This window comes from Talpa occidentalis, unplaced genomic scaffold (genome assembly GCF_014898055.3).
Source record: "Talpa occidentalis isolate TD23 unplaced genomic scaffold, MPIMG_talOcc4v2.1 talOcc4.5, whole genome shotgun sequence".
NCBI lineage: Eukaryota > Metazoa > Chordata > Mammalia > Eulipotyphla > Talpidae > Talpa > Talpa occidentalis.
The window spans coordinates 96,477,322-96,499,515 of record NW_023604861.1 but is presented as its reverse complement, the minus strand read 5'-3'; the positions used below and the strand labels follow the sequence as shown (position 1 = coordinate 96,499,515).

General features: G+C 42.4%; 1 long non-coding RNA gene across 1 annotated transcript in view; it reads left to right on the top strand.

Moving 5' to 3' along the window:
* The window catches only part of LOC129146976 (uncharacterized), a 103,091-nt gene that overhangs the window by 67,374 nt on the left and 13,523 nt on the right, over window positions 1–22,194 (top strand). The gene's annotated exons all lie outside the window — the stretch shown is intronic.

Sequence of the window (22,194 nt, the reverse complement as noted above, 5' to 3'; positions counted from 1 at the left end):
AGTCTTCTATCCAGACCTGGGTCAATGACAGGAGCCACTGGGGAATACTTGACCCCCCTCTTAGATGGGACAGAGGAAATTTGTGCAGGGGGCAGGCTTCTGATGGGTGCAGGGATTCCTTGAAAATAAGTTCATTCAATCCTTTCAGACCAGGTCCTGGTACCCTAGCGAATTGCATGTGACTCAATATCAATGCTTTTTAAAAATATTTTTTAATAAATATTAAATTTTTTGGACATTTTTGGTGATATGTGCACATTTCACCACCTTCCACCAAACCACCCAGGATCCCTACCAGTGTTTGACCAACAATGGGACAGGCTTGGAAGGAGAATGTATTTGAAAAGGTAGTGAATGAGTCAAGTTTTCAGAATTTAAATTGCTTTTTAAAGTGCAGAGAAGGGCCTCCCCGGTGGTGCAGCGGTTGAGTGCTGGGTTGCAAAGCTGCCGGCAGCCTCTGCAGCGCCGGTTCAATCCCCGGCCGCCAGGTGAGGGTCCCATATGGCTCGCAGACCTCTCCTGCCGCCCGCTGCTCCAATCTGCAGTGTATTTCATCAGTCTCTCTGTTCTGCTCCCCGCTCTGACTCTGGTGAATTGTCTCACCCTCCCGTGCTTTTGACTGTACCCAGTGCTTTGTATAAAAAAATGTTAATTCCGAAAACTGGAATATTGTTATAATCTCCAACTGAGACTGTATGCCTTGTTAACTCAAGGACCATTAGATTTTATTTTATTCTCCAGTTTTACTGAGAAATAATTCACATATAGCATTGTATAAGTTGAAGGTATGTAGCATGATGATTTGCTAGATGTATATCTTGCAAAATGATTTCTACAATAAAGCTAGTTAACATGCTCTTCTCCTCACATAATTATTTAAATAAAATATCTATAAAATTTCCTGATATATATTGTGGTGTGAACATTTAAGATCTACTCTCTTAGCATGCAGATACAGTATAGTTGATGATAGTCACCATGTCCAGAACCTTTTCATCTTATAATTGGATGTTTGTACATGTGACTAATATCTCCATTTCCCCAGCCCCTAGCCCTTGATAACACCATTTTGTTCCCTGTTTCTGTGAATTTGACCTGATTTTTTTTTTTTTTAGATTCCACATGTAAATGAGATCTTACAGCATTTATCTTTCTTTCTCTCTCTGATTATTTCACTTAGTGTAATGCTCTCAAATTCTACCTGGGATTTCTTCTTTTTTTGTGTGGCTCAATAATATATACATTATATAATGTGTGTGTGTGTGTGTGTGTATGTGTGTATGTATACATATGCCTCGGTGTATATACATATACACATATTATATTTTTCTAATCCATTCTGTTGAGACACTTTAGTTTCTGTGTCTTGACTATTGTGAATAAAGCTGCAATGTATATGGGAGTGAAGATACTTTTATTTATTTATTTATCTATTTATTTAATGAATGTATTTTTTACATCGTTGTTCATTTTTATTTTTAATTTTTAATTTTTTTATTTTAACATTTATCACTTTTTAAATTTTTTTAGACAATATTTGCTTTCCCCCACCCCCTCAGATTGAGTCCCCATAGAATCTCCTTCCCCAAGGCACCCATGCACCATCACCACAGTCCCCTGTGCTCCTCCCTCCCTCCCTCTGATCCCTCTCTCTCCTCTTCCCCTGCAGTATGTCTCTGGTTTATAATTGTCTCTTTTTGCTTTGTTGTGTTTTGTACTGTTATTATTATTTTTTTAAGTACTGATGTCTTATTTGGTTCCCCTATATTCCTGTTATAAGTGAAACCATCCGATATTTTTCTTTTTCCTTCTGGCTTATTTCACTGAGCATAATTCCTTCTAGCTCCATCCATGTTGCTGCGAATGGCCTGAGTTTATCCTTTTGATTGCTGAAAAATATTCCCTTGTGTATATATACCACATCTTCTTGATCCAGTCATCTATTTTTGGGCATTTGGGTTGTTTCCAGATTTTACCTATTGTAAATAGTGCTGCAGTAAACAGGTGTACAGGTGCTCTTTTGAATCACTGTTTTCGTGTCCTTTGGGTAGATCCCTAGTAGTGGAATTGCTGGATCATATGGTGGCTCCATTTTTAGTAGACTGAGGAACCTCCAGACAGCTTTCCACAGTGGTTGGACCAGTTTGCACTCCCACCAGCAATGTAGGAGAGTTCCTTTTTCACCACATCCTCGACAACATTTGTTGTTGCTGGTTTTTTTGATATGTGCCATTCTTACTGGTGTAAGGTGGTATCTCAGTGTGGTTTTGATTTGCATTTCCCTGATGATAAGGGATGTTGAACATTTTTTCTTGTGCCTGTTGGCCATTTGCATTTCCTCTTTGGAGAAATGTCCTTTAGGTTCTTCTGCCCATTTCTTGACTGGATTGTTTTTGTTGAGACATGTGAGTTCTTTGTATATCTCTGTGATCCATCCCTTGTCAGTGGTATGGAGTGCAAAGAATTTTACCCGATCATTGGGGTGTCTCCTTGTTTTGGTTAATGTCTCCTTTGCTGTACAGAAGCTTTTCAGTTTGATGTAACCCCGGGTGTTTATCTTTTCCTTGGCTTTCTTTGCTTTGGGTGATGAATCTTTAAAGATGTTACTGAGATGTATGTCTTGTAATGTTTTACCTATATTTTCTTCTGTATATTTTCTGGTTTCAGGTCTTATGTCCAGAGAAGATAACTTTTTTACATAATGATTTAATCTTTGGCTATATGGAAGTGGAGGTCCTGGAACATATGTTATTTCTATTTTTCAAGTTTTTGAGGAACCTCCATACTGTTTTACCACAATGGTTGCATCAATTTGCATTACCATCAACCACGCAGCAGTGTTCCTTTTTTTCTATAGCTTACTAATATTTGTTATTTTTTGTCTTTTTGATGAGATGTAAGGTGATATCTCTTTGTAGTTTTGATTTAAATTTCCCAGTGATTAGTGATACTGGGGAATTTTCATGTTCCTGTTAGCCATTTGGATGCTTTCTTTGGAGAAATGTCTATTGAGATCCTCTGCCCTTTTAAAAATTAGATTATTTTTATTATTATTTTGCTATTGAGTTCTTTATATGTTTTGGTTTTTGAATCCTTTATCTAATATACAGTTTGCAAATATTTTCTCCTAAAAGTTTCTTTTTCATTCTGTTTATTGTTTCTTTTACTGTGCAGAAACTTTTTAGTTTGATGTAGTTCCATTTGTTTATTTTTCTACTTGTTATTGCCCTTGCTTTTGGTGTCATATCTAAAAAGATGGTTGCCAAGACCAATGTCAAGGAGATTTCTCCTTGTTCTCTTCTGGAGCTTTACAGTTTCAGGTCTTACATATAAGTTTTTAATCCATTTTAAGTTAGTTTTTGTGAATGGTGTAAGATAGGGGTCTAAAGGTCTAATTTTATTCTTTTGTATGTGAATACCCAGTTTCCCCAACACCATTTATTTAAGAGATTAAATTTTTTTTCCATTGAGTAGTCTTGGTACTCTTGTCAAATATTAGTTGACTGTATATGTATGAGTTTATTTCTAGGTTCTTGGTTATGTTCCATAGGTCTATGTATTTCTTTTTATGATTGTACCATATTATTTTGATTACTATAGCTTTGCAGTTTAGTTTGAAATCACAGAGTGGAATGCCTCCATCTTTGTTCTCTGTTCTCAAGATTGCTTTGGCTGTTTGGAGTCTTGTGGTTCCATATGAATGTAACCTTTTTCTATTTCTGTGAAATTCATATTTCATATGTGAAAATTTCATATTTCTACAAAATAAGGGATTTTGATAGAGATTGCATTGTATCTATAGATGACTTTGGGTAGTGTGGGCATTTTAACAGTATTAATTATTCTGATCCAAAAGTATGGGATAGCTTTTCAATTGTTTGTGTCTTCTTAATTTCTTTCAGTGTCTTATAATTTTCAGTATACATATCCTTCACTTTCTTAGTTAAGTCCCTAATAATTTTATTATTTTAATGCTACTTATTATTTAATGCTATATTTATGCTTTAGGTTAGATTTTAAAATATTTTCCTTTTTAGGGCCTCCCCAGTGGCACAGCGGTTGAGCGCTGGGTTGCGAAGCTGCCCGCGGCCTCTGTGGCGCCGGTTCGATCCCTGGCTGCTCCCCGGCCACCGGAGGAGGGTCCCACATGGCGCGCAGACCTCTCCTGCCGCCCACTGCTCCCCTCAGCACTGTACTTCGGTCCTTCTGCCTGCTCTGCTCCCCGCTCTGGCTCTGGTGAATTCTCTCACCCTCCTGTGCTTCTGACTGTACCCAGTGCATATATAAACAAATAAACAAATAAATAAATAAATAAACATGCCTTTATAAAAAAAAATATTTTCCTTTTTAGATGTTTTGTTTTACACCAACATTGTTTAACTTATAGACTAGTAGAGAGCCAGCCCAGGTCATGGACACAGGGTAGCCTTCACATTTATAAAATGAATGAATGACCAGGTCATAAAAAGATGCAAGGAGTCTAGAAATGGGGTCTTCCCCACCCCCTACTTGGCGCATATATATATATATATATATATATATAATAGTTTATTTTGAAGCCCTGAATTGAAATCTCAGATAATGACTTATCTGATTATCTGAGGAGACTAGGGACATTTTTATGTACTCGGGCAGTGTTTGGCATGCAAGTTCAGGCAGTAAAATTTTGCTGCCTAAATAGGTGATTAGGAATTTGAGAGTATTTTCACTCAATTAAGCATGTGTCTACTGCATGCCAGGTACTGTGCTTACTCTGCATTGTCTGTGGGAGAGAGCCCCTGTCTTTTTTGTACACATGAAGAAAATAGACTCTGCTATGGGATAAGGATGGCCCTGTGGGCTTACTTACCAAACAACATTCTTTCAGAAGGCAGATACATACATACTTTTCATCTTTGGTAAGTTCTGTGTTCCACAGGGAATCTAAGTGAAGTGTTTTGTTCAATGTACCAGTTTTTTTTTTTTTTTAAATAAGTTTGGTAAGCAATAATCAGTTTCCATTTCTACACCCTCATAAAATTAGGTGTATGTCCTAGTGGGCCCCTCTGTTTTGTCCCCATAGAATCTACTCTGCAAATGAACCACTGCACTATTTATACCATAAATCAAATTGAAGAAACTCACTTTCTTTAAAGTCTTTATCCTGGGGTCATCAGGATCTGTGGCCTCTCCTGATAGAGACCAAAGAGATGCCCTCAGTCAGTTGATGTGATTTGGAACTTAGTGAAAATATGAAAGCCAGTGACAGGATGGGAGGTCTGCAAGGAACTTGAGCCTGTCTTGTGAGTTAATCAATTCTGTTTCTGGGACTTGAGATAGAGGTCAGAAATCTTGAATTATCTCTACTTCACCATCTTCTAATTATAATATTCTAGGATATCAGAATATTTTGGCTGAGAAAATCTCTAATGATTGCCTGGTGGGATCTAAGAGGATCACATAGATGAAGACACATTACTATTTGAATGTGCGTAGCATATGAAGAAGCAGGGCCAGAAGAAGCAAAGTGACTGGTCTAATGCCACAGTATAGTTGAAATGGTGCAATTGCTCAGTTGCTGAGCCCCTATTTTTCTGCTTAAGGGAAATTTTAAAACCATGGGGCAATTCCCCTTGAAGTAGCAGTCTCTCTATCCTCTATCCTCTAGCCTTATAGTTTGTACCCCAAACATGGCAACCTTTTGATCTCAGGAAGTAAAACTACTTGGCATGTCAAGCAGGCAGTTTGCACAATGTATGCATTAAGTACTGTCCTTCCAAGGAAACTACTTAGACCACTTCTGTTATCCAATGAGCAGAAGACATCTCACTGCAGATACATTTGCACTAGGGGAGGGACTGGACAAATGACGATAATGTAGACGGTGATGTAGGCCCAAGGAAATGTAATAAGCAGAAGTGGGAAAGTTGGCAATGCCAGGATGTGGGGAGCTCCAACTTTTGGGGAATTTTTCAGCTTTTAAGTCATTCAAGCCCTTTTCAACTTCAAGTAACCCCCGGCTCTGGCAGGTCATTCCACCAAGACAAGAGACTGGTATTTATATAGAGTAACAAGTGCTTTGGTACCATCTTATATCTGGTATTGGGCTTCTAGCCTCATTTATTTATTTATAATTTTTTTTTACTACTTTTTTTTTTAATTTTATAGAGGCATGTTTTTATTTATTTATTATTTGTTTGTTTGTTTTGTTTATACATGCACTGGGTACAGTCAGAAGCACGGGAGGGTGAGAGAATTCACCAGAGCCAGAGCAGGGAGCAGAGCAGGCAGAAGGACCGAAGTACACTGCTGAGGGCAGCAGCGGGCGGCAGGAGAGGTCTGCGCGCCATGTGGGACCCTCCTCCGGTGGCCGGGGAGCAGCCGGGGATCGAACCGGCGCCGCGGAGGCTGCGGGCAGCTTCGCAACCCAGCGCTCAACCGCTGCGCCACCGGGGAGGCCCTATTTATTTATAATTTTTTATTTTTTATTTTTTCCTAGCCTCTCTTATCAAGGTTGACCTTACACAAATGGACTTCATCATTATGAATAAAAAGGCAAGCCAAATAATCATGGATTAGTTTTTACAGTATCATGTGTAAGCCAGTGATGTCTGCTGCTACTGTGGGCCTTCCTTCCTCTTTCACCACATTGCATAGAACAGAATTAAAAACCTGTTCTGCACCATTTTTCTCAAACCCTATCTCATTCTTGGCATTGACTTCCTAACATTGCTCTTAGGTGCTTGTCAGTTTCCTTTCATCATGTCCATGGGTCTTTCTGGTATTTGATAGTATAGAAAACATCCTGTGTAGATACACTTTCTCCATGGATAAAACTCTTTCCTTTTCTTTCTGCTTCTGGAGTTATTTGGAATTGGGTAGTCAGATTTTTCAGTTTTGAGATCTTTGCTCTGCTGTGTAAGGGTATCATGACTATTGGGGCCGTGTCCCATCTCAGACCCAGGTACTCAGAGACTGGGTCTGGTGAGTTATATGGTCTTCAGTGACTTCTTGTCTGCTTAGTTGTTATTCCATCACTGAGAGGCCAACGAGACCTTGTACTTCCTTTGAGTCTAACAGCAAAAGCCTGGGTAGGGCGAGGTGATGCCAGGGCTCTATCTTTTCTTGTGCTGTATTTTTACTCACACATGATGGGTAGAAGAGAGTGACCCTAAATATAGGGTTCTGGTAGCCAGTGTCTGGAAGCATTATGTATAAAGGGCCAAATAATAAATGTTTTAGGCTGTGTGGGCCATGCAGTCTGTGTTTCAGCTACTTAACCCTCCCATCGTTAATCTGTACATGGATGGGCTTGGCTGGATTTGCCCTACAGGGTATAGAATGCAGGCTCCTGTCTCATAATATTATAATATACCATTTTCTCAGGTACTATTTAGAAATGATACTTTAAAAAAACTGTTCTTTATTGAGCACATATTAAGTGTCAGGACTTCTTTCTCATCTTATTTAGTATTCACAACCATTTTTTGTGTGGATAATATTGAACCTTTTCACCTGTGAGGAAACTGAGTCTGACATTGACTAATTTAAGCCACGCAATTAGAAAATGCTGGATTCATGACCTAAACAGGGGTGAGTTGAACCCAATCTGGATCATTTCTTCATGCCACTGTTACAAACATGATGTCTTCTGTCACGCTGCCCACACAGTGCCCATCTGTGGGCTCCTTTCTCAGTGATCTGGTTATATTCTAAATGACATTGACGTGGTAGATTCATAAATCTCAGCACCTCTGCCTCCAAGTCCTCCCATGCTGCCCTCTTAGGATTAAGAAACTGTCTCCCTCCTTTTCCCACCTGGCTGTACGTGTTATGTGAGTTTTCTCTTCTCCCTCTTGCAGGGTCGCACTAGGACTTTCCAGATAAAGGTTATTTCTCTTCCCTTTTCTGAGTTTCTTCTTTATTCCTTTATGTTTTTCTCATCTGCTACTGCAAGTTCTGTTGCTTGATTTCCTTTGTCCTTTCCCCTTTCCTTAAAATTTTGTTAACACACTGTCAAAAAATTCCTTTAGGGTTTCTATCCTTGAAATTGCGTGCCTTTTTTTTTTTTTTTTTTTTTTGGTGATGCTAAAAAATACTTCTCTCCTAAAATTGATAATGTCTCTCTTAAACTTTTTGTTGTGTTTGTAGTCTAGTTGCTGGTTATTACATAATCAAAGATTATTTGGTCATTTCCTTCCAGGATTTCATTATTTTCACTTCTTCATCTACTTCCCCCTTGTTAGCTGGAATTGAGTTTTCTATGTACTGGGAAAGTAAGTTCTCAGCAAGGCCATTCAGTGTTTGTTGTGTGCTTTGAACAAGTCTAGGACCCAGACTCTATGTGGTTGAGGTCCCCTAATTACTGAGCGACATGGAATGAGAAAGTGTAATTATGTAAAGATGTTATAAATATTCTGCCACAAATATCAGTACAATGGATAGATATTCTACAATTCACCAACCTCTGACATGGGGTTCCTCTGAACTCTTTCTGACATTAGAAGAAGGAACAAAATTTTTCAACATTTCTCTCTCTCACACTGAATAAGCCGTTCAATGAAAAAGTATCCTAGTCATTGCTACAAGGACTGACCCCTCTATCAAGTCATGATCCACCATCAGTTTGTTTTTTTCTTTAAAGATTTATTTATTTATGCATACAAGAACTGGGGTACCAGTCAGAAATATGGGGAGGTGGTTAGAGGATTCACCAGAGACAGAGTGGGGAACAGAACAGGCAGATTAACTGAAATACACTGCTGAGGGGGGTGGTGGGTGAGGCAGGAGAGGTCTGCTGTGCCATGTGGGTTGCTCCCTGGTTGCCTGGGGATCAAACTCGTGCTGCAGAGGCTGCAGATAGCTTCATAGTGCTGTGCTTAACCTTACCTTGTGCCACCAGGGAGGCCTTCTACCATCAGTTTTTTAAATGTCTTCTCTGACTACTTCTTGCATGCCTGGGACCTATAGATTTCTCTCTCTCCCCATATGACTACATTATACTTCCACTCCTCCTCTTCCCCCCCAGGCCATATAAATCATCTCCTAGCTGGTCCACTTGCTGCCATGGAAACTCTGCTCATCCCTCCCCCACACAGCAGCCACAGACCTCTCCCCACAGAGCAAATATGATGATATCAGTCAAAACCTACCACTGGTTTGTCATCCCCTTTGTGGTCAAGTCCAAACTCCTGAGAATGGCAAGCAAGGCCCAACCAGGGAATCTTCTACTTTCCTCCTCTGCCCATGCTTCAGCCTGTCCAAACTCAGTTCCTTGAATGTGATCTTCTTCTAGCCTCTGTGCATTTGCACAACATGTTCTTTTGGCTCGGCACCACCTTCTCTGTAGTTTGGCCACCTCTCAGTCCTTCCAGACTTCAGCTCATACTTCACACTCTCTATGCAAGTTAGATGGTGGGTGTCCTTCCTCTTTGTAATAGACCTCTAATGCCCCCTGAAAATTGACCTCATTGTGCTCTATTTTCTCTTCTCCCTTATTAATGTGCCTGTTGTAGAGCTTAGATTATAGCTCTCATCTTCATGCCTGGTGCAGGACAGAATTGGCCAACCCAAGAACTGAAAGTCAGGAGCGATCCTGCTGCTACTCTCCTGGTTTCTATCTTGAGCAAATGTCCTCTGACAGGAAACATTTCCTTTGAAAAGAATATCTTTGGGTTAAAAGCAGAGACTCATCAGAAACACAAAGGCCTGTTAAGAATGAACTCCCTAGTAAACAGCCTTGTTGATACTGAGGCAGCAGGTCAGTCATAGGGACGTCTAGATTGGTCAGTGACTCTGCACCCCATCAGGGGTGTTGTTGTCTTGGAGAAATGCAGTTTCTGCCATAAAGGCACAGCAGACACCTTGCTGCCTGGCTTGACTCAGAGTGGTATCCAGCTGCTTCTCTGTGGGAATTCTGAGCCCTCTATGTAGCTCTCTGGGATAGGGAGGTGATGGGATGAGACACTAACAGGAAGAGGTGTTCTCATGCATGTCATATGCGTGTGGGAGGTACGTTTCTGTAGAGACACTCCCATTTTTCCCATAGGGTAATACTGAAGGATTTCTTAATGGCTTTTCAAGTTCCTCTGAGAATACAGGGATTTCAGAAATAGGAAGTCTGAGGTGATAGCATGTTAGGGTAAGGAGATTCATCCATCCACTCATTCATCCATCCATCCATCCATCCACCCACCCACCCATCCATCCATCCATCCATCCGTCCATCCACCCACCCATCCATCCATCCATCCATGCATCCATCCATCCACCCACCCATCCATCCATCCATCCACCCACCCATCCATCCATCCACCCATCCATCCATCCATCCACCCATCCATCCACCCACCCATCCATCCATCCATCCATCCACCCACCCACCCATCCATCCATCCATCCAGCACACCAGTCACCCATCTTGCACTGTGTGTATGTGTGTGTGTAAGTGTGTGTGTACACGAAGAGGAACAAAGCTAAGAGGACATGGTCCTCAAGGTACGCAGTACAGTATGACTGGCTTGAATGGATGAATGAGGAAGGAGTGAATAAATCTCGCCTGTAGCAGCCTGAGATGGAGGCCAGAGGGAGGGTGCTGAGATAGGATTCAGGGGACTCTTGTAGGTCACTGAGGATACATTGAGGGGGATACATTTCTGTCTATATAATTAGGCATAAGGCAAAGTTGACCTCTAGTGAACCTGGCCATGCTATTTATGGTTAATGAATTGAAGGAAAGCAAAAAAAAACCACCTCAAAATGTATCACTGTGGCATGTGGATTATTTTGAGCCAAAAGTGCTCCAGACCCAGCAAACACAGGAATAGCTTGTTATCTCTTGATAACTACCTAAAAGAATTTAGGTAGGGGCCTATATCAGGAAGATAACAATTATAGATGACAGCTTTTTCATCTGAAAGACTTACCCCCATGGCAGGGTAAATATCTGATTGCCAAACCTCTGCTCTTCTTATTTTCCTGTGAATTGTGTTTTTCTCTTTTGAAATTTGGGGCCCCTGTCTCATTCCTTAGCTCAGGATGGCAGGTACATAAGCCTTAATTGCCTGACTGCCTTTGAGGCTCATGTTTTTATGGGATCCCCATATGGACTAAATTTAATTTGTTTCTCCTGTTGATCTGTTTGATGTCAATTTAATTATTAAAACAGTCAGAAGACATAAAGTGAAGAAATGAAAAAATTTTCCACACTTGGAGAATCCTTACCACTCACCTTTCCCATGTTCAGGAACCCAACTTCAACTTCCCCCTCCTTATAAGTCTACCTAGCTGGGCATCTGAAAAGGATTGTACTGTACCATGGAGGCATGAAAAAATGGGTATTAAGGCACCTGTATCAAGAAATACCATGAGGTGAGTGCTTCTGTGTATGCTTTGGGGAATGATGATTGGGCCCTGGGTGCCTGGGCTCACCCTTGGCTCATCTAGGAGGCTAATGTTTGCCTCTAGTTGGGGTCCTGTTCATGTCTGTGGTAGCTTGTGGACTGGAGAGCATATAGCTGTGTTTGTGATGGATGCTTTGTGCCCTTCTTCAGGGGGAAGGCTCCCCCCATTTCTCTGGGTATGGAAGAAGTCCATGACCTCAGCACACCCCATTGCAATATCATGGGTTAGTCTAGGTGGAGTCTCCCTCTCTGAGGCACTGTAATATCTGACACTTCCCACCCCTTGGCTCTCATCTTACCTTCTTCCTTTGGCTCACCACCCCAAGAATCATACAGGCCTCCTGCCTGATTCTTGGCCATGTCACATTGTCCCTAACTAAGGCAAATAAGGTGGTTTATCCTGTTTTCATTAAGGTCTCCAATGACCCCCTCCATCCCTCAAGCTGTAGCCACTGTAGGCCATTACTACTATGTATTTTCTTCTCACTATCTGACATGGTCTCTTAGCTGCTGTTTATTAACAAGTCTCCCTGCTATCTTATGGATACAATGAGCACAGGCTCCTATTTTCTTAACTCATATTGTGTCCCCAGGCCAGAGTAGGTGATTAGATGTTGTTGAGTAGAGAAGGCTCAAATGAGCCAACTCTTGCCAGTCTCTGCTTACTGACTCTTCCCTTGGTTTTCCCTTATTCTCCAAAGAATGCAAGCCCTGGAAAGTTAAAGTCATTTATTTGGTGCCTTTGGTGAGATGCTTGTGTCCCTGGGTCATGCTCAGGAGATTGTGCCACTCTGGCTGACTGAGCAAGTTCCCTGCCCTCTCTCACTTCCATGGGAGTTCATTCTGAAACTACTTGATCTTGCCCAGCAGGGCCCTACTGCACAGGGCTTAAGGCAGCTGAGCTCCCTTGCTCATCTATCCAATTGAGCTCTCCAAGTCAGTTTAGAGGTGAGGGATGAGACTTGCCCAAGGTCGAGCAGTGGATGAAACAGGTCTCATACTCCCATGCAGGCGCCCAGCTTTTGACTTTAGTAGTTTCCACCCACACTGGACGTTCAGATGGACACACTTGTTTAGATGGACAGTTTAGATGGATGTTCAGATGGACAGCAGGCAGGGTGCTACAAGTGCTCTTGGGGAACCCTAAGACTTTGAAATCTCAAGTCAGCACAGAATCACATTTTTCAGCAGAACTTGGTCAGACAGTCCTGTCACTTCGAGTTGGGTCCCGTCCTTACTGCAGTTTTATTCCATTCATGTGGTTGTATTGACACAGAGACTGGGCCTGGGCAAGTAGAGACAGGGGAAGGAGGGAATGAGCCCGGTGCTGCCCTGACCCACAGTGGCCTTGTTGGCTCAGCACACGTTGGTCAATGGCTGGATTGCTTAATGCTAATGTTATCCTGTAGGTGACTGGGTCTCTTCTGTGAAATCCAACAAGTACCTTGACTTCCTCTTTTTAAAGGAGACACTGTTTTAAAGTATCATGGATAGAGCAGGATGCGTCTCAGATTGCCATTGCTGCAGGACAGAGAAATTTGTTCCTATTTCTTTTAGGTTCTAGTCAGGAGGAAAGTAATCCTATAAACAAGCAAACTGACTCATCACCTCAACTCCCAGAGAAGAGCTTTTCATTTAGTCTCTCCCAGGGAACAAGCACCTTGCTTTTTAGGTTGTTGGTGGAGTGTGACTGGGAACATAACTGACCTCTCCTCTTGTCTATAGGCTCCTGGAGAAACATGACAAAATCATCCATCTGTCCTCCTTTGTCAGTTACTCATGACTAGCATTCACTGGAGGGGCTACCTTACTCCTACAGGAAGGAATCCACCCACTCACTCTGTGGGTGAGTTGGGAAGATCTAAGAGGGAATCGGATGAAGCTCTGTTCTTTCACCCTGTGCAGGGAAGTCACTCATCTTCCAGGCCTGCTGTCCTTGTGTTTAAAATAAGGGCAGGGCCTCCCTGGTGGCGCGTGGGCCTCCCTGGTTAAGATGCAGCACTATGAAGCTATCCGCAGCCACTGTAGCACGAGTTCGATCCCTGGCCAGGGAGGTGACCCACATGGCGCAGCAGACCTCTCCTGTCTCACCCGCTGCTCCCCTCAGCAGTGTGTTTCAGTCAATCCACCTGTTTGTTCCCCACTCTGTCTCTAGTGAATCCTCTCACCCCCTACACCTCTGGAGTGTACCCCGGTTCTTGTATGCATAAATAAATAAATAAATCTTTAAAATAAAATAAGGGCAGCAAGACCGATCTCTTGGTGTTGTTTTATTTTATTTATTTATTTATTTATTTAATCCCTGACAGCAGTGCTCATCCAACAGGACCCCAGGCTCATGCATGTGAGTGTAAGAAGAGTGATGAGCGCGAGCTGGCAACCTGTGCTCACGAGGCACTCACGCGGCCTGGGGCTGCAGCAGGGGTCAGCAACCATGTTCCCCAGCGTGTATTACTGTCCTTTTGCCTCACTGAGGATTTTGTCCAAATGGGACTCTCCGGTGGGCTCACTCCACAGGAGCTTCTGAGTTTCTAGCATCTTTAACATTTTAGCACCATCCATTCCCGAAAGGTAGAAGCACTTCCTACAGAAGATTTTCAATACTGCCAAAAAGATAAAGAGGAATTAAACATGGGCACCTCTCTTCAGGGAATTTGTTATCTTGAATCCAAGTCATGAATATTAGGGCCTGGAAAGGGGCTCTCCTCTTGCCCCACCGAGGCTGGACATCTCTTGGAAAGGCTCCATTTCCGCAATCATGCGTGCAGTCGTCCTCTTCTCGAGCCACAGCCTTCCTGCTTTCTTACGTCCATATTCTCAAGCCCACCAAGCATTTCCCCTTATCAGAACCTCTAGCCTGTGGTCCTCACCCCTCTGTATCGGCCCTTCTGCTTTTGTTTTCTCACCCGTCCAGTTTAGATTCTTGGCTCCATCCTTTCACCATTTTCCTACTTGTTTTCTTGGCAGCCTTTCCATTTTCTTCTTCCTTTGCATTCACTAGATGAAACCCCAGTCCTGGTGGTGGTGATGGTCTGCTCCCTCTGTCTTTCCATCAGGGATGCTAGGGCATGGGGAAGAGACCGCTGACCCTCACAGATGAGTGCCACCTGATTCATGTGCCCACCATCCCCTGGGGTCTCGCCCTGCCTTCCTGTCCTCCAAAATTTCTTAGTCTGCTGTCCACAGCAAAGATTTCAAATATTCACCATGGGCCTCAAATTCTGACCCCACCACTCAGGCCTTGGGAATGGACACCTTCACATGAGAACTCCCCCAGTACCTCCCAGCACACTTCCAACTTGCATACCCCCCACCTGTTCTCTTATTGTTGTAGAGCCTCCTCATCCTTATCCACTGTCACACAATAAAGAATTCATCTGGCCTTTGTCCCAGATTCCTGGCAGGGAGTTTCTAAAATTCCTGGAATTTCATCAATGACAGATGATCATCTGATTTGTGCCATGGCTTGTATATTGCTTCAGAATGAGGCTTTAGGAGGCAGCTCACCTGAAAGACCAAACATGTGACTAGAAGCTTGGGACCTTGAGTTACACTGTATAAGTCCTTTTTCCCAGCCGATCACATGGTTGAAAATATAATCAATCAAACTTACATAATGATCCCCAAAAGTCTCTGGACACTGGAGCTTGAGGAGCTTCCTGATTGGTAAACCAGAGTGATGCTTGCTGACTCTTGAAAGAGTGACTTCATTTGCTGCTCCTCCCACTCCTCAGCCCTCGACAATTTTTGTTCCTTCTAACTCTTGAGCGAAACATCTTTCATGAAGATCAACTTTGTCCCAAAAGCCAGTGGATCATTTTTAACCTTTCTCCCCCTAACTTATCAACCACATTTCACACTATTGACCACTAGTCTTCCTTTGACTGTTCCTTTCCTAGTCTCTGAAACAGTTTTCTTGTGTCCATCTCTGAACAATTCCATACTGCCCCCTTTTCCTCGCTTGTGAAAGTCTCACCATCCACCCAGATTTCAATCCTTACTGTAACTACTCTAACCCCACATCTAATTAATCACCCCTCTTGGTTCCTTCTACCTTCCATATATTTCATGTCTGTGGGTTTATGTCTTCACCCTCTGTTGCTCCTTAGTCCAGACAATTCCCAGCTCGTGACCTCAGTGATCTCTCTGCTTCTAGTCATGTGACCCTCCAACCTGTTCACCACTCTCTAGCCAGTGTGATTTTTCTCAAACAGATGCAGTCATGTAGAGTTAGAGTCTACGTAAAGCCTGCTCTGTGGCAGTTGCCAGTGACTTTTTGTTGAATGAATGAATGAATGAATGAATGAGTTATGCCACTGATGAAAACCCTCAATAGTCTCCCATGGTTCTAGATTATAGGCTCTTGGACAGTTTCTAGCCTCTTTACCCAGCCCTTCCACATTCCTCTCTTCAGCGTTGAATGTATCATGTTCATCCTCCCTCTTCTGGAATGCCCTCCCCTTCATTTGGCTGGGTAACTGTATTCAGCCCTAAGATTTCAACTTTCATGAAACTTTTCCTGCTCCACCTGCTATATGGTCCTAGTCACATCCTGCTCCACCTACTATATGCTAATTATATTTTATTGCAATAGTTTATATACCAATTTACATAACCATTAGCAGCATCTCAAGATCCTCACCAGTCCACATTCTTGGCAATACTAGTAGCCAGATTTTTAGAAATTTGACAGTCTATTTGGTGTAAAATGGTATCTGATTGTGTCTTAACTCTCTAGTTTTTAGTGAGGTTGAGTATCCTTCAAATGATTACTAGCTATTTGTATTTACTTTATAAAATGCTTGTATTTTTTCCCTACTGGATTATTATTATTTTTTTCTTATTTATGTATATAAGTTCTTTATATATTTTGAATTCCTATCTTTGTGAGATGTATATATTGCAAAGTTATCCTAGATTGTAGCTCATCTTTTCATGACAATTTTTTTATTTAAATAGCATTGTATTAGGGCCTCCCTTGTGCCGCAGCAGTTGAGCTCTGGGTTGAGAAGCTGCCTGCAGCCTATGCAGCGCCTGTTGGATCCCCGGCTGGCCAGCGAGGGTCCCACATGGTGCGCAGACCTCTCCTGCCACACCCACTGCTCCCCTCAGCAGTGTACTTCGTCAGTCTGCCTGTTCTGCTCCCCGCTCTGGCTCTGGTGAATTCTCTCACCCTCCCATGCTTCTGACTGTTCCCAGTGCTTGTATAAATAAATAAATAAAACTTAAAAAAAATAGCATTGTATTATATAATTTTCAGATGTGTATCATTGAGGATCAAAGTATATATACTATGTTAAGTTCACTACTAAAAGTACAATTTTATCCTTATCATGCCATGGTCTTTTCACTTTTGATGGTATTTCCAAAATTTAAAATGAGGTCAAATTTATCCATTCCATTATGGCTCATGTTTTTGGTGTCTTGTTTAAGAAATCTCTGCCCCAAATCACAGATCACAGTGATTCCTCTTACATGTTGTTGTAAAAGCTTTAAAGTTTGCTTTTCACATTCATGCCTTTAACATTTAATTGGTTACCTCTTCTCCTGGAGGACAAACCTCATGAGGGCAAGAAGCTTATCTCTTATTTCATATTGCTCCCCAACGCCCTGCCTAGTGACTGGCATCCAGTAAGAGATCAGTGACTGAATGAATGAGTAAATGTTTGAAGGCAGAAATAAAGTGTTGTGGGAGTTCAAAGGGAGAAAGGGATAGCTTTGAAAAGGTGGAGGAGATAAAGTAGGACAGTGGTTCTTAATCCTGGGTTCACACCGGATCCCCTGGGGTGTTTGAAAATTTACTCTGGATGGCTTCATCCCAAGAGATTCTCCATAACTGGTCTGGGAATGAGATTCCTTGTCAGTGTGGGTCAGGCTGAGAATCACTGGATTTGTGGGTGAAATAATGCAGTAGTCAAGGGAATAGACATTGCAGCCAACAGAATTAGCCCCAATTTGGCCTTGAGTTTCAATATTGTCAATGACCAGCTGTGTGCCCTTGCACTCTCTGAGCCTGACCCCTCGCCTCTGAAATGGGCATAGTAACATCTACCTGCCTTAGAGGTTGTGAGAGTTTGAGAACATAAATGTGTTTCTGGAATGAAGTATGTTCTTAATACCTTGTAGCTTTTTCCCTCTCTTTTTCAAGAAGGAGGTGGCATTTGAGTCAGACCTTGATATCTGGGTAAGACATAAACATGGTGCTTGAGAGAGAAAGGCCGTTCAGGTGGAAGGGATGCAATGATTAAAGGGGACAGGAGAGGGAAGACATGCTGGGGAGAGTGAGTAGATGAGTTAGCACTGGTAGAGGGTGCCAGACAGGGAAAAATGGGGGCTCCGTCCTGGGACACTCATGTAACGAGTGACCAAGTGAAAATCACATGGCTTCTCAGGGGTTCTTAAACTGTCCTCCCAAATGTCCAGATCAGCCATAGTGAGCAAGGCTTTTGGATTCATACCCCCTGTCTCCTGGAACAGAGCAGTGACTGGTGTTTAGGAGGAGAGGTGAGGCTGGGAGCAGAATGCAAGAATGGAAGCTCCCCACCCCATACTGGCAGAAGATGATGGTTTTGGTTCAGAGAGGAGGAGCACTGGGTCTCAGGAGGGGAAAGGGAGGACTCCACATTGGGTCAGGGAGGAAGCATATCTCTGAAAAATAGCATGTGGTCACGGTGGTAGGACCAGGCAGCTTAAGCCAGCTTCCTGAAATATCAAGTCCTTTAGATGGTCTTTAAAAGTCATGAAGTGGGGTTTGTATCTGGTGTTCAAGTTCATAGGTTATTAATATAATAACAACTGTAGATTCTTTGGGAAAACTCAAGTGGCCTGAATGTTCTGAAAGTTTTAGATAAACTGGACTTTTAAAAACATTTTTGGCTCTCAGTAAAGACAGGAAATCTCTAAATTCCCTAACCTGCAGAAAAAACTTAAGGCATGGTAAATATACGTCAAAGGCAGGCATCCTCCTAGAGGGAAAATATTTATATTAGTATGGCCATTGATGGGGCCCCTGAGCCACAGCTCAGGGACAGTGGCAAGGTGGAGGGCTGAATCCAACAGGCCTGCCTCCAGCTGGGACCTTCAACACATGCTAAATTTCCCCAGGTTGGTTGCATTTTCCTGGCCTTGCAGCAGAAGAAAACAGAAATCCGCTCTAGAGACATTACAAAATTTACCCATAGACTTTAATTCCTACAGGCTAAGATCAACCATGCATGAGCTCAGTATCAAAGGTCACCAAACACAGAGCCACAGACCACAAGTGACAATGAATATGGGATAATGAACAATGAACAATAGCGGGGCTCTCTGTGACTTCAGCTGTTGGAATTACTGAACAAACTGTAACTGCCACCAGGTCTAGCATTTATCCACCTTCGCCCCGGGACAGGCCCTACTAGAAACACTATGCCTATCATGCCAGGTGTTGACTCAGCTCCACCTCACCTTCTACTTCACATGGGATTAGCTTGTGGGAAAAAGGTGGCGGCTCTTCCTCTTGGCAGTGCCTCTGGCAGCAACAACAAAACTGTCAGCAGGTCAGTGGCACTCGTGGGAAAGTACAGTGGGCTCTTGGCAGTGTGGGGCTACAGGCCTCGACCTAGATGAGCAAGTTTCTTGAAGGGAGAGCAGCTAGCAGATGAGCAGGGGCTCCTGCTGTGGCTTCACGGGTGTGTGGGAGTGGAGCAGAGTGGCTTCCTGATGGCACGTGGGCAGGCACACATACAGCAACTTGTTTAATCTTTACAGCCATGTGAGGGTGGTGCCACAATTATCTCCATTTTATACATGAGGAAACAGAGGAGCAGAGAAATCAACTCACTTGGGGAAGTGTTGAATAAGTGAATTTAAAGAATATTTAAAGAAATGATCAAGTTTAAAAACAGAACTGAGCAGATTTGAAAAAGAACCAAATAATCTCCTATAAGTAAAAGATGTAATAGTTGAAATACATATCTTAGTGGATGGTTGAAGAGCTGAAGAAAGAATGAACAAACTGGAAGATAAGTCTGAAGACATTTTTCAGAAAAGTAAACAAAAATTATGAAAGAGAGGTTAAGTGCTACAAATGATAGAATGAGAAGTAATATTTGTCTAGTAGGAGTTTTGGAAGAAGAGAATAGAGAGAGCAGAAAAGGTAATATTTAAAGACATGACTGAGAATTTTCTAGAACTAATGTGGGCTATGACTGCACAGATAGAGGAAGCATAATGTATATTAAGGAGAATAAGTAAGCACACCACAAATAAATTCTACTGCGAAAAAAGACAAAGAGAAGATTTCAAAATCAGAGAGAAATAAGCAGACCTCTTACAAATAAATGAAAGCTTGAATAGCAGATTTCCTAATGGCAACACTGAAGTCAAGTTCAGTGGAATAATAGCTTGAAATTGCTGAATCAAGCCATCTATGAAGAATGAGGGTGAAAGAATGCTTTGGAGAGCATTCTTCCTTCAATCTCCTGTGTAAATACTACTACTAATAAACTACTAATAAAATAATGACAATGATGCTGTTAATGAATTTGTGGGATTAAGAAAAGGATAGAATTAAAATACTAGACAAAAGCATGTAAAATATTCAGGAGTAACTTGACAGTTAAATTTCTAGGATCCTCTTTTCTTCCCAGGGAGTGAATATATTAAATTTTGACTCTGTTAATCGTACAGTGGAAAACTTGAAGGCTAACCATGAAAATAACAGAAATAGAGAGTGTAGCTTCTGAAACAGTCAAGAGAAAAATATGGAATAAGAAAACTAACCAATAAACATCTTAATCAATAAAAAAAAAAAAAGAAAAAAATTAGAGCCTAGAAGGGCAGGCCAAATAGAAAATGGAAAAGCAAAACAAATTCAGAAATATCAACTATACACTAAACTCACTATTAAAAGCTAGATGCAAATACTAACAACAGCAGCAAATTCTAGATCCGCTCTGGCAGTGCTGACCAGAATGGCCTCCAAGCATTGCTGTTGTTGTCATTACTAATGTTGAAAAGTTTAATTTGCTAGAAAGACACAATAATTCTAAATATGTATGTACCAAAAGAAAAATGTATAGCTAAGACAAAAATGATATGACGATAGTGAAAAATTGATAAACCCACTGCCTCTTTCAATTACATAAAGGTCAAGCAAACCAAAACTATTTTTAAAGGGTATAATGTAAACAGTGCAATCAAGTTTGATTTGATGAACACATGTGGAGTATCATACCCTACCCAAGAATTAGAGAGTACAGACAAGTATCAAGTTCATGAGCAACATTTATAAACCTTGGCCAGGCGTCCAGCCCATAAATAACTGCTATCATACAGAATGGAACACAGAGACTGAAATTCAAAGCCCCCCACTACCTTCCTCTACCTTTCCAATTTTATCTTCCTCCCCACCTCAGTGCAGCTGCTCTGCTTCGCTGTCCTCCATACACATCCCATGTTCTCTTAGCTCAAATCATTCTCTCTGCCTAGAAAAAAAGCTTTGTATCTATTCTATTGAATTCCAGCCTAGTACCACATCTAGTAAAATATTACTAGACAGTCCCCATGATGGGGAGGTGGGATTAGGGAGGATTATCCTCTCTCCCTTTCCTATATTCCTAAATATTTCTTTTTTCACCTCTACTATATTATTTATCACGCCTGTTCCATGCCACAATTTTTCACTTCACATCTGCCTTTCTTCTCTTTTAGATCCTGAGAGTTCTAGAGGTTTGAATCATTTCCTTGTTATTTCCTTGTTCTTGTTAAGCACAGTGGTTACTGTAAATTGAATTTTATTTAAATGTGTAAGTTCCACATGTCAGTAGCTATGGGATCACTGCGTTCTTCCTCTCTGGTGGAATCAGGGCATGGGAACCATGTCAAGAGCAGGGCTGTGCTAGGCAGACGGGAGGGAGATATTCCTGGCTGCTGTAAAGGGGCCTGGGGAGGGCATGCAGCAGGTGTGGGGAGAATGCTGGCATGCAGCAAGCAGGAGCCCACTTAACATCAGCCTAGGCGACCTGGACAGGCCCCAAGAAGCTCTCAGGACAAAAGCACTACTGACCACTGGGGTTTTTAGTCTGAGAGTTTATGAAGGAGTGGTTTGGCTTTGAGTCATGCACCTTTTTACCAGGTTGGATGAGCTATTGGGCTGGCTCTTGGGGAACAGAGCAAAATGGGAACTAGAGGCCAGGAAGCTGATGGGCAGTGAGAACTCCCCTCAGAGGGACTGGGCAGTGAAGGTGAGTCTGGTGGTCCTGGTGGCCAGTGGGAGAAAATTGCAGGATTACAAATCCATAGGCTGCTGGTGAGCTGCCTGAGCGCCTCTGCTTTCTTGTCTTATATTGGACACTCTAGCAGCGATGACTGGGAGGCTGGGCCTCCGCAGTCCCCACAGCAGGTGGCAGAACTTGACACTTGCTGGGGGAGATGTGGCATGTCCTGACAGAAGGAACCTTTTAGCAACAACAGTGGCAGCAGCAGATATATTGACTCCCTGCCAGGTCATAGTTTACAGATAAAATGAGAGCGGAATGGAGCTGCTCATGTGACAGGCCCCCACACGTGCTGTGGGGCTCAGGCAGTGCCTCATCCAGTGCCTGGATCATCTTTGCAGTGGATCAGAGATCACTGGTGAAGCCTGAACTGGCCAGGGAGGCTGCTGCAGAGCTATGCACACACTACAGAGAGCAAGAGTGCAAGCTTGTGTAGGCAGGGTGCCCTTGCTTCTCCTTTTGCCACCAGCATGATGTTCAGCTGACTTGGATCTGTCATGTGGGAAAATGGGCTGTACTTAGTATCTAAAGATAAAGGGCTTGGGGAGAATCGC